This window comes from Octopus sinensis, linkage group LG12 (genome assembly GCF_006345805.1).
Source record: "Octopus sinensis linkage group LG12, ASM634580v1, whole genome shotgun sequence".
Lineage (NCBI taxonomy): Eukaryota > Metazoa > Mollusca > Cephalopoda > Octopoda > Octopodidae > Octopus > Octopus sinensis.
Genome location: NC_043008.1, coordinates 39,603,239 through 39,617,591, shown reverse-complemented (window position 1 = coordinate 39,617,591; position 14,353 = coordinate 39,603,239).

Below are 14,353 nucleotides of genomic sequence, written 5' to 3'. Positions count from 1 at the left end.
GCCAGCTCGCCACCTTAAGATTGTAATAAATATACCCTAACCAGTGCGAGCTACCTACATCATAGTTAAATCATTAAAAAAAGTATGTTATTCCATTCTAAGTAGGCTTATGTAAATACACTTCGCTAACATTTTCGAGATGTGATAAATAACCGGATTATTGAAACCTGGTGGTTGATATCCTATAAGTACTTATAAAATAAAATCTCTATTCTCACAATAAGAAATACAGTTTTCTTGAAATACAAATCAAATCAAATTTCTTAGTTACAAAGTGGCCTCTTATTGTGTTATATCACCAAAAGCAATTGCTTAACTTATGTTTATGTATATAAATTTATTAACGAGACATATCTAATATGTCTGCAACAACCTAACTCCCCAAATGCTATGATCTCTCATTCTTTGATTGTTCCCAGAATATTATAGATAATATCAAGGCGATGAGCTAGCAGAATCTGCTCGTGTTAAATACTTAGCAGCATTTCATCCGTCTTTGCATTCCCAGTTCCATTTCTGCCGAATTCGATTTTGTCTTTCATCCTTTCGAGGTCGGAAAAATAAGAACCAGTACAGCACTGGGAAGGTGGTGGGGACAATGTAACCTATTTCTTTATTACCCACAAGGGGCTAAACATAGAGGGGACAAACAAGGACAGACATAGGTATTAAGTCGATTACATCGACCCCAGTGCGTAACTGGTACTTAATTTATCGACCCCGAAAGGATGAAAGGCAAAGTCGACCTCGGCGGAAATTGAACTCACAACGTAGCGACAGACAAAATACGGCTACGCATTTCGCCCGACGTGCTAACATTTCTGCCTCCGAAAATGCTAGCCTTGTGCCAAATTTTCGAACCACTATTATGGATAAAATTAAGATGAACGAAGAAGGTGGTATGAATAAAAAATAAACACGAAGTGCGTCTATAAAAATTTTCGTGTACGGCAAATTGCCATTAACATAATGTGTGAAAATAGATTAACAAAGAACATTTACTTTGCCTGTCTGAAACTGTGGCAAAGATACAGAACTGCTTGGATAAATTAGTAAATTAATTCAATTTAAATGGATTCTTAAAAGTATTTTTCAACATCATATCGTTATTTTTCTATATTTTACAAGTCAAGCTTTTACTCTCACCTTTTCTCTCTTTCTCTCACATACACAATGGTGTGCATATATAAATATATATATATATATATATATATATATATATATATATATATATATATATATATATATAACATATATTAAGATGAAATGTTATTCTTCGAGACTTATTTAATATGAAACATTACTTCGTATTGCTATCCCTTCATTCTTCATTATAATGTCTTGATAATATATTCTGTGTAATTAGAATCCACTGAAGCGAACTGAGGATTTACAAATCGAAGGGAGCACAATATCATTCTTTATTTCAATCAATTCTACATGTTTTCTAGCATTCAATGTGGTTAACCTAATCTGGATTTTAGCAGAATGATCCAGATACGTCTGCTCGGATTTAAATTCCCCATTCCGTTGTATTTCATATATATTATATATATATATATATATATATATATATATATATATATATATATATATTATATATATATATATATATATATATATACATATATATATATATATATATATATATATATATACTGGCCGAAGCCTATCAAGTAGATATTTTGTAGACATGAATGTTAATTTCGAACGGAGTTATGCTGTAAGTACAGCGAAGAGTATTCGCCCTTATAAGACGTAGCAGGCCTCTACGGGAGTCGAACCTGTATCCCTTAGATACGGAGAGAGTCATCTTGCCATTAAGCTAAACACCCTCTGTAAATTAGGAGAAACATCGTCAGGGACTATTTAGTTTAATGGTTACAACCCTCAGGTAGTTTCTGAAAAGTTCAGGTTCGACTCAGGTTCGACTGAAAAGTTCAGGTTCGACTCCACCTACTCGCAACGTTTTTCCTACATATAAGTGTAAAAGCCCAATCTTTCTCTGGTGTTCTTGGAGCATTACTACGTTTGAAATTGTCTTTCGCGTCTCGCTGTAGAGTCCGCTCGAACGGACAGCCATGTTAAAGCGACTACGAATATTACTGAGATATATATATATATATATATATATATATATATATATATATATATATATATATATAGCAATTAAGGACAACTACTTAATAAGCAAAACTTAACAAGAAATTGTCAGGTAGATAGCGTGAAAACCTCATAAGAGAAAAAATTTCGAAAATAATTATTTCTTATTGAACATATTAATTTATATATAGAGGGCATTATACATACATGCCAGAAGGCATTATACATATATGCCACACGCTAAGAGGGACAATTAGTCATTTCTACCAAAAATATTACTAATCCCACCGAATGCAATTTTGCAAAGTAAGACATTTAAAAAATATAGACCTGTATCACTTAAGCGGGGCAGGGTCGTTTATTTATAATGCATTCAGGCCTGCTGATGAATACGTAAGTATGAAATCACTGTGATACAGGTCTATATTTTTTAAATGTCTTACTTTGAAAAATTGCATTCGGTGGGATTAGTAATATTTTTGGTAGAAATGACTAATTGTCCCTCTTAGCGTGTGGCATGTATGTATAATGCCTTCTGGCATGTATGTATAATGCCCTCTATATATATATATATATAGATATATATATATATATATTATATATATATGTATATATATATACATGTATGTATGTATGAAATATGCAGAAAGAGAGTCAGAGATAGATAAAATACATGAATATTTATATTTATATATACATGTGTGTGTATGTATGTATGTATATATATATATATATATAATATATATATATGTGTGTGTATATAATATATATATATATATTATATATATATATATATATATATACATGCATACATGCATTAACGTGTGTACATGCGTAAATATGAATCTATATATGCTTGAGTGTGATTTTTTTGACTTTAAACAGACATGTTCTTCTTCTTTCACTCTGTCTCTCACACACACACATATTTGCATTATATATATATATATATATGTATATATATACACGCTCGCGCGTGTGAGCCTGTTTATGTGTATTCATATGGCAGTGCACATGTGAATTTATCTGTGTGCTGCCACGTGTTGGGTTTAATGCTATTCGGATTAATTCCACTAGAAACCTATTCAGCGAAAATGTGATTAGCGACCCATTTCTTACGCCTCGGCATACAGATTTTTGTTTTAATTATTTAGGCTTATGCATATTACATATTTGTTTACCGTCTTCTGAAATCCCTTCATAATTTTTTTTTATTATCAACTGTCGATTCATTATTTTGTCATTCTTAACATTATAATATCCTTGATGCATTACTAAGCATGTGAAAAGGTTCACTCGGCAGACAAACTTAATATAACATTAGAATTAATTAAATTTCTTTTTGCATTTTAGGGGCTTATTTTTCTTTTCCATCTTTGTTGATTTTCTTAAAGGTTCCCAGTTTATTTCTATAAAGCGTTCTGAAAATTAGCTCAAAAACTAGCGGTTTGGATTAAAAGGAACTTTTTTATGTGAATGTGATATAGTGTGATAGATGTAAGTAGAAGCACAATGACCCAGTGATTAGGGCAGCTGACTGGCGGTCGTAGGATCACAGTTTCGATTCCCAGGCAGGGCGCTGTGAGTGTTTATTGAGCGAAAATACCTAATTCTCCATGAGGCTCATACAGGGGATGGTGGCGAACCGTGCAGTACTCTTTCACCATAACTTTTTCTCACTCTGTGTCTGTTGTACCAGTATTTCAAAGGTACCAGCCTTTTCACACTCGGTGTCGCAAAGAATCTCCTCTAGAACTAGGTAAAGGATACACCTGTCTGTGGCACCCTCAGCCACTTGCACCTTAATTTAACGAGCAAGCTGTTCCTTTGGTCGGATCAACTGGAACTTTCTTCGTCGTAACTGACGGAGAGCCACGATAGATGTAAGGGATTTCTTTCCATTTTGCAACAAATGTGTATTAGTATATTATTTTAATAGTAGCAATCACACACACACACACACAGACTCACACACAGGCGTGCATATATATTGTTTCAACGAAACTTATTCTCATGTCATAATCTTAGAATAACCACAAATATTACACACATGCACACCTTTTAATACACACATACATATATTCATATTTATATACACACATTTACAAATATATATATAAATAACACGTCTTTGCGTGTAGTCGTTCAATACACATGAAATTGCACAATCTCAGAGAGCAGCATTGCAAATCTAATCGTGGTCTAATGTGCCTGCATAACCAAAACGATTAATATTTCGTTGATTCAGCCAAAGTGTTGCTACCAGCAAGATTTTTTCCAATGTCACAATAGTATAGAAAGGCTTCCTGTTTCATATCTATTTGTAAAAACAGGCTAAACGTTAAAGCTCGTAATACAAACAGCTGCTTGAATACATTATAACTAATATATCATATACATAGACATATTCCATCTTTCTAGCAAATATGCCCATAGAATTATACACACGCACACACTGGTATTTATACATATATACATAGTCATGGAGGAGATGAATAGACACCTTTAATTTTCAAAATTTCTGATCTAAGCGTCTTAATATGTTCTCAGCGATGCAGAATTTACAATGTAATTATTCTTTTTCATTCCAGGTGCTATTATATTAAACATTTGCGAAGAGTAACCATGCCACACAAAAAAATTCAGCAGAACTGGCCGATTTTCAAAGAGGTCGTATTGTTGGGCAATCTGAGGCTGGTCTTAGCCAGTGAAAAATTGCCGAAAATCTTCAAATTCCTTTTGCTACTGTTAATAAAATTATAGTGCAATCCAAAAGCCAAGGAAAAGAATCGACAGATTTTCGTCCCGGCCGACCTGTGGAAAACGCACCACGTTCGAAGGTTTCTCACATTGCTAAACAGCTAGAAATTAGTTCAAGAACGTATGTTACATATCTGCATAACCTTGGGTATTATGGACGAGCAACTAGAAGAAAACCTCTCCTTCAACCAATTAATATAATGAAAAGAAAGAAATGGGCTAAGGAGATGTCAGAAAAATCCATTTCATTTTGGGATAGAGTGATTTTCTCAGACGAATCCAGATTTGCATTATTTTCAGAGAGTGGACGTGTTTGTGTCTGGAGGCTTCCGACTCAAGAATTTGATTTGAAAGACTCCAACCAACTGTGAAACATGGCGGTATCTCTGTAATGGTATGGGGAACTGTGACCAGTAATGTTGGAACCATAAACTCTGAAAAATACATTGAAATAGTTAAGCAAGGAGTACTTTCGATGTATTCACACGATAACATAACGAAGTATGAGTTTTTATTCATGGAAAATGGAGCGCCATGCCACACAGAAAAAGAATGGCTGACTGAAAATGGGATCAAAGTCTCTTTATATGAACCCAATTGAAAATATTTGGAGCATACTAGATAGAGCTGTGCGAAGAACTCGACAGAAACCTGAATCTAAAGATGAATTGTTTCGATTGTTGCGTGAAAAGTGAACAGAAATTCCACAAGAAACAATCACAAAGCTCATAAGTTCAATGCCAAAAAGAGTTTTTGAATTAAAAGCTGCAAAGGGAATGTCAACTAAATACTGAAGTAAGTAGTCCTACCTATCGATTACATTTCAATTGTTCACTTTGCGTATTAAGTAAAAGATTTTGAAAATTAAAGGTGTCTATTTACTTCCTGCATGTCTGTGTATATATAGGGTATGAGAGGTATTGGTGTCAGAACAACCGATGGTGTAAGGTAATGCTGAGTAAGTGCTATGGACAGACTATAGTTAAGCTGCAGCTTCGATAATGATACGAATGAGGAGTCCAACGTATGTCGTGTAATAGCATGCATATATATAAATATTAACAGAATGTGATAAAATCCAAGGCTGTGAATAGTTTTCAGAACATTTATAAAGAGGTCTTACAGTGGTTTCCGGGATATTTTATACACCCCTCCATCAGAGTCGGTGCGAAAAAATGTTTAATTAATAGTTATTATGGAAAAGATATGAAATACAGAGTGAAGTGGAGGAATGAAAACAGACCTGAGATATGTAAAAATGTTGTATCTGAAGTCCCATTATTTAAGCAGAATGGTGTATATATATGCATATATATATATATATATATGCGAATATAAACAAGAAGGGTAGTAATATTATTTACTACCAGGTGCCCAGCACAAAAGACGAATTAGTCATAAGACAAAAATATTATTCATATAGAAAAATATTATTCATGTAGTTATACAATTAAGGCTCCTAAATAAAGATGCCGAGTGCTGGGAACACAAAAAGGGGATGAATTTATCGAGAGTGAAAATCAAAAACGTTTACCGATAACTTTAACAACTCGTACCGCGGTTTCTGCTTCTTTCTAGCAAAACACAGAATATGTTTGCTAAGGCCAGCTTCATCAGCGAGTCGCCTGAATTTAATCGAGGTCTGCAGCGATGTGGGACTATGTGTTAAACCCGACTACTAGCAGATCTTAACTTTTCAAATCTCTGCGCAGACGCAAAATTTACACGGGCATGCCGGGAAGAATTTTACGAATAAATTCATCATGTAGTATGCGAATATAAACAAGAAGGGTAGTAATATTATTTACTACCAGGTGCCCAGCACAAAAGACGAATTAGTCATAAGACAAAAATATTATTCATATAGAAAAATATTATTCATGTAGTTATACAATTAAGGGCTCCTAAATAAAGATGCCGAGTGCTGGGAACACAAAAAGGGGATGAATTTATCGAGAGTGAAAATCAAAAACGTTTACCGATAACTTTAACAACTCGTACCGCGGTTTCTGCTTCTTTCTAGCAAAACACAGAATATGTTTGCTAAGGCCAGCTTCATCAGCGAGTCGCCTGAATTTAATCGAGGTCTGCAGCGATGTGGGACTATGTGTTAAACCCGACTACTAGCAGATCTTAACTTTTCAAATCTCTGCGCAGACGCAAAATTTACACGGGCATGCCGGGAAGAATTTTACGAATAAATTCATCATGTAGTATGCGAATATAAACAAGAAGGGTAGTAATATTATTTACTACCAGGTGCCCAGCACAAAAGACGAATTAGTCATAAGACAAAAATATTATTCATATAGAAAAATATTATTCATGTAGTTATACAATTAAGGGCTCCTAAATAAAGATGCCGAGTGCTGGGAACACAAAAAGGGGATGAATTTATCGAGAGTGAAAATCAAAAACGTTTACCGATAACTTTAACAACTCGTACCGCGGTTTCTGCTTCTTTCTAGCAAAACACAGAATATGTTTGCTAAGGCCAGCTTCATCAGCGAGTCGCCTGAATTTAATCGAGGTCTGCAGCGATGTGGGACTATGTGTTAACCCGACTACTAGCAGATCTTAACTTTTCAAATCTCTGCGCAGACGCAAAATTTACACGGGCATGCCGGGAAGAATTTTACGAATAAATTCATCATGTAGTATGCGAATATAAACAAGAAGGGTAGTAATATTATTTACTACCAGGTGCCCAGCACAAAAGACGAATTAGTCATAAGACAAAAATATTATTCATATAGAAAAATATTATTCATGTAGTTATACAATTAAGGGCTCCTAAATAAAGATGCCGAGTGCTGGGAACACAAAAAGGGGATGAATTTATCGAGAGTGAAAATCAAAAACGTTTACCGATAACTTTAACAACTCGTACCGCGGTTTCTGCTTCTTTCTAGCAAAACACAGAATATGTTTGCTAAGGCCAGCTTCATCAGCGAGTCGCCTGAATTTAATCGAGGTCTGCAGCGATGTGGGACTATGTGTTAAACCCGACTACTAGCAGATCTTAACTTTTCAAATCTCTGCGCAGACGCAAAATTTACACGGGCATGCCGGGAAGAATTTTACGAATAAATTCATCATGTAGTATGCGAATATAACAAGAAGGGTAGTAATATTATTTACTACCAGGTGCCCAGCACAAAAGACGAATTAGTCATAAGACAAAAATATTATTCATATAGAAAATATTATTCATGTAGTTATACAATTAAGGCTCCTAAATAAAGATGCCGAGTGCTGGGAACACAAAAAGGGGATGAATTTATCGAGAGTGAAAATCAAAAACGTTTACCGATAACTTTAACAACTCGTACCGCGGTTTCTGCTTCTTTCTAGCAAAACACAGAATATGTTTGCTAAGGCCAGCTTCATCAGCGAGTCGCCTGAATTTAATCGAGGTCTGCAGCGATGTGGGACTATGTGTTAAACCCGACTACTAGCAGATCTTAACTTTTCAAATCTCTGCGCAGACGCAAAATTTACACGGGCATGCCGGGAAGAATTTTACGAATAAATTCATCATGTAGTATGCGAATATAAACAAGAAGGGTAGTAATATTATTTACTACCAGGTGCCCAGCACAAAAGACGAATTAGTCATAAGACAAAAATATTATTCATATAGAAAAATATTATTCATGTAGTTATACAATTAAGGGCTCCTAAATAAAGATGCCGAGTGCTGGGAACACAAAAAGGGGATGAATTTATCGAGAGTGAAAATCAAAAACGTTTACCGATAACTTTAACAACTCGTACCGCGGTTTCTGCTTCTTTCTAGCAAAACACAGAATATGTTTGCTAAGGCCAGCTTCATCAGCGAGTCGCCTGAATTTAATCGAGGTCTGCAGCGATGTGGGACTATGTGTTAAACCCGACTACTAGCAGATCTTAACTTTTCAAATCTCTGCGCAGACGCAAAATTTACACGGGCATGCCGGGAAGAATTTTACGAATAAATTCATCATGTAGTATGCGAATATAAACAAGAAGGGTAGTAATATTATTTACTACCAGGTGCCCAGCACAAAAGACGAATTAGTCATAAGACAAAAATATTATTCATATAGAAAAATATTATTCATGTAGTTATACAATTAAGGGCTCCTAAATAAGATGCCGAGTGCTGGGAACACAAAAAGGGGATGAATTTATCGAGAGTGAAAATCAAAAACGTTTACCGATAACTTTAACAACTCGTACCGCGGTTTCTGCTTCTTTCTAGCAAAACACAGAATATGTTTGCTAAGGCCAGCTTCATCAGCGAGTCGCCTGAATTTAATCGAGGTCTGCAGCGATGTGGGACTATGTGTTAAACCCGACTACTAGCAGATCTTAACTTTTCAAATCTCTGCGCAGACGCAAAATTTACACGGCATGCCGGGAAGAATTTTACGAATAAATTCATCATGTAGTATGCGAATATAAACAAGAAGGGTAGTAATATTATTTACTACCAGGTGCCCAGCACAAAAGACGAATTAGTCATAAGACAAAAATATTATTCATATAGAAAAATATTATTCATGTAGTTATACAATTAAGGCTCCTAAATAAAGATGCCGAGTGCTGGGAACACAAAAAGGGGATGAATTTATCGAGAGTGAAAATCAAAAACGTTTACCGATAACTTTAACAACTCGTACCGCGGTTTCTGCTTCTTTCTAGCAAAACACAGAATATGTTTGCTAAGGCCAGCTTCATCAGCGAGTCGCCTGAATTTAATCGAGGTCTGCAGCGATGTGGGACTATGTGTTAAACCCGACTACTAGCAGATCTTAACTTTTCAAATCTCTGCGCAGACGCAAAATTTACACGGGCATGCCGGGAAGAATTTTACGAATAAATTCATCATGTAGTATGCGAATATAAACAAGAAGGGTAGTAATATTATTTACTACCAGGTGCCCAGCACAAAAGACGAATTAGTCATAAGACAAAAATATTATTCATATAGAAAAATATTATTCATGTAGTTATACAATTAAGGGCTCCTAAATAAAGATGCCGAGTGCTGGGAACACAAAAAGGGGATGAATTTATCGAGAGTGAAAATCAAAAACGTTTACCGATAACTTTAACAACTCGTACCGCGGTTTCTGCTTCTTTCTAGCAAAACACAGAATATGTTTGCTAAGGCCAGCTTCATCAGCGAGTCGCCTGAATTTAATCGAGGTCTGCAGCGATGTGGGACTATGTGTTAAACCCGACTACTAGCAGATCTTAACTTTTCAAATCTCTGCGCAGACGCAAAATTTACACGGGCATGCCGGGAAGAATTTTACGAATAAATTCATCATGTAGTATGCGAATATAAACAAGAAGGGTAGTAATATTATTTACTACCAGGTGCCCAGCACAAAAGACGAATTAGTCATAAGACAAAAATATTATTCATATAGAAAAATATTATTCATGTAGTTATACAATTAAGGGCTCCTAAATAAAGATGTTTATATTCGCATACTACATGATGAATTTATTCGTAAATTTTGCGTCTGCGCAGAGATTTGAAAAGTTAAGATCTGCTAGTAGTCGGGTTTAACACATAGTCCCACATCGCTGCAGACCTCGATTAAATTCAGGCGACTCGCTGATGAAGCTGACCTTAGCAAACATATTCTGTGTTTTGCTAGAAAGAAGCAGAAACCGCGGTACGAGTTGTTAAAGTTATCGGTAAACGTTTTGATTTTCACTCTCGATAAATTCATCCCCTTTTTGTGTTCCCAGCACTCGGCATCTTATTTAGGAGCCCTTAATTGTATATATATATATATATATATATATATATATATATATATATATATATATATGTCTCCTGTACCTTGTGTGTGGGTTCCAATGGTGTTTATCATTGGTCCTTCCAAGCATTGTTAACAGTGTTATTCGTTTGAGGGTTTTTTTGAAGTGACTTAAAAGTTTGGAATGTGTTTGTACGTTCGAATCAAAAACAGGAAGAGATAAAAAAAAAAGGGAAGAGAGACAATAAATAAATGAAGAAAGAGAAAGTGTGCTAGCTTGTGGTCAGGATAAAATGACAGAAGGAAGGGAGAGTTGAGGGGGAGAGCGAGATGAGAGGGTATAGAGTAAAAGAGTGTGAGGTGTGTTGTGATAGAGCTTAATAGATCGAAAATAGAAAGTATAGAGAGAAGGTAAAGGTAGTAAAATTGAGGTGGAATGAAAAATGGGAATTATATATGTTGAGTTGCTTGAAAGGACAGGTTAGTGGTGAGTAGAAGAATAATTGAAGAATTTATATCTGTGAAGATGTATACACCCATACGTATCTACACATGTATCTAGACATTTACATATATCAACATATATATTTACGCATACAAACTCTTGTAGGTTACATGCATTCATGTATATACACTCTCATGTTATATCTATTTTTGCATATATAAATTCCTACAGACATAAATGTATGCAAGCAGACACGCACACGCACACAAGCATACATACACACCTACAAACAGATATATGCATAGCAATACACATGCACATATACATACACACACACATACACACACACACACACAAACACATATATATATATAACATCTACCCATATATACATGTATATTCACAAACTCATACATGCGTGTAGCTATATGTATTATCACACCTGCATATATATGTACATGTACCACGCATACATACATAAATACGTACATATATATACATACATATATATATATAAACATATATATATATATATATATATATATATATATATATATATATATATATACTTAAATGATTGTGATCCTCAAGTATCACACATATGAGCTACTCCGCGTCGGTCAACGGAGTGATATTTGATCGCTTTATAGAGTGTTTCAGTATCAGTTTGGTGTCTTGAATTGGAGAGTTTACCTCACGGACAAGTACAAGCTCTTTAACCTTGATTGTTAATCTACTTAAGAGAAGGAAATCTCCGAAATAAAACCCGAGGCCTTGGAAATTCCTGCTTGTGGTTGTTAACTGAATTCCTGTGCAGTTTTTCAAAATTGGTTATTGAAGATTTTTACTTGGCCTCTTTTGGATTTTACATTTTTGTTGAACTATTTATCATATGGGTATGGCCCATCGTTGTTGTCTGATATTTTAACTAGCGCCGCTATTTGTCACCTTAAGTCTAAGATCACCTGATAATATATCTACAAATGTTCCAAAGGCGGTTTATTTGTATAGTTCTTGTAGTTTAATCGCAACGAAGTTCAAATGTCCCCGAGTTCAGCCTTTCTTTTGTCTTTCCGAAGTTGTTGTATAAATATATATTGTACTGAATTTGATCTTTTTTCTTCTTATTGTTTTCCTTTTCCATTTCTATATTTTTCGAAGGAATTCGCTGTGTCACGGTCCGGAGAAGAATGGCTCCAGTACAACACACAATGCTGAAGATACGCCATATGTACCGACGGCCCCGCTACGTCTCCGTCAGGAATGTAGGCATTATTTGTTCCTGTTAGACTTATGTTCTTCATAATTAATTCATTTTGAACGTATAGTAACTTAATTCTCTTAAATTTTGTTTTTATATTTCAGACATCTGTTTAACATATAGAGGTATACAATTTCCATGCTTGCTAGATTATGTACATAAGGGATAGGTGAGTGGATGGATGGATAGATAGACGAATGGATGGACGGATGGATGAATGGATGGATGGATGGATGGATGGATTGATGGGTGGATGGATGTATGGATGGATGGATGGATGGATGGATGGGTGGATGGATGGATGGACTGATGGATGGATGGATCATGAATCGATGGCAAAATCGTTAGCAGGATGACTGAATGCTTGACATTATTTCATCCATTTTACGTTCTGAGTTCAAATTCCGATGGGGTCTACACTGCTTTTCATCCTTTCGGGGTCGATAAAATAAGTACCAGGAAGGCACAGGAATCAATGTAATCGACTATTCCTACCAAAGTTTCAAGCACTGCTCCAATAGTAGAGAGAATAGTAAACGTACTGGTGACATGATAATAACATGGCAACATTACTTCACAATTACTATATATATATGTGTGTATGTATACATATATATGTATATATATGCATGTATGTATATATATATATATATGTGTGTGTGTGAGTGTCTGTGTGTGTCAGTGTGTGGGTGTGTGTGTGTGCATATATATGTATATATGTATGTATATATATAGATATGTATATGTATGCGTGTATATATATATATATATATATATATATGTATATATATGTGTGTGCGTGTGTGTGTATAGATGTATGTATGTACGTATGTGTGTTTATACGTTTATGTATGTATTTGTGTTTGTTTTTGTTCCCCGCCCCCATCGTTTGGAAACCAATGTTGGTGTGTTTATGTTCCAGCAACTTAGCGGTTTGGCAGAAGATATCAATGGAATAAGCACCAGGCTTACAAAGAATATCTAGAATATTCATATATACTTAAATGACAAATTCTGGAAAGTTTTACAGATCTTTACAGTTCCAGTAATGGATTGCAGCTGTGGTCATCGACTGGGCTTTCTCCTTTCTACCTTTTAGAACCCTAATTACTCAAGATTGGCATGTATGTATGTATGTGTGTATGTATGTATTTCCAATAACCAAATATAGCAGTAGAGAAGGATCACCGCAATTTATCTAATGTAAGGATACAATTATTAAAATGCCTGGAATATAACGAGACTGATACAGTATATAGAATAGTTTTATATTATTCATAATATTTAGATGTTCTTTTTTGCTACCTATTCTTCTAATACCGGATGCCAAAAAAATGGCGTGTTTTAAAATCACTCGAAATTAGTTTTGGTTTGCTATTTTGCAATTTCATTTGAATTCGGATGTCTTTGTTTCTGATCTTTCATTTTCTGATCTTTCATTTAATTTTCCCAAGTTTTCAATTTTCATTTTTATCTTCGCATTAACAAGTTGTGTGGTATACATCCTTCCAACATTTTCTTTATGAATGCACGAAATTAAAATTAAGGTAAATTAACAATTTAATTTGTAACGATAGTGAAATGATCGCGAAATCTGTGAATATTATAATGTTAAAGAATCATCCACCGTTCTTTATTCGTTTATTTCAATCCTAAAGTAATATTCTTTTGTAAATCAAAAAAGAAAACCAAAGAAGTATCTACATACATGAAGATACATACATAAATACACAAGTAGTTAATTTAACAATTTACCGGGGGCTACAAACGTAGGTGGGAATGGCAAACACATTATACTATATCAAGTTTTCATATACGGAAACCAATATGGCGCTGAAAAAGACAATATTTTTCTACGGGCAAAATAATCTACAGATCACTGAGAGACGATTTTATAGCATTCAAGCGGCTGTATTCAAACAATGATTTTAGAGACCAGAGTGTAATTTGAATTATCCACAGTCCAACAAGCTTCAGCAGATATCCGAAAATGTTTTCTCCATATTGAACTTAAGAGACAAATGA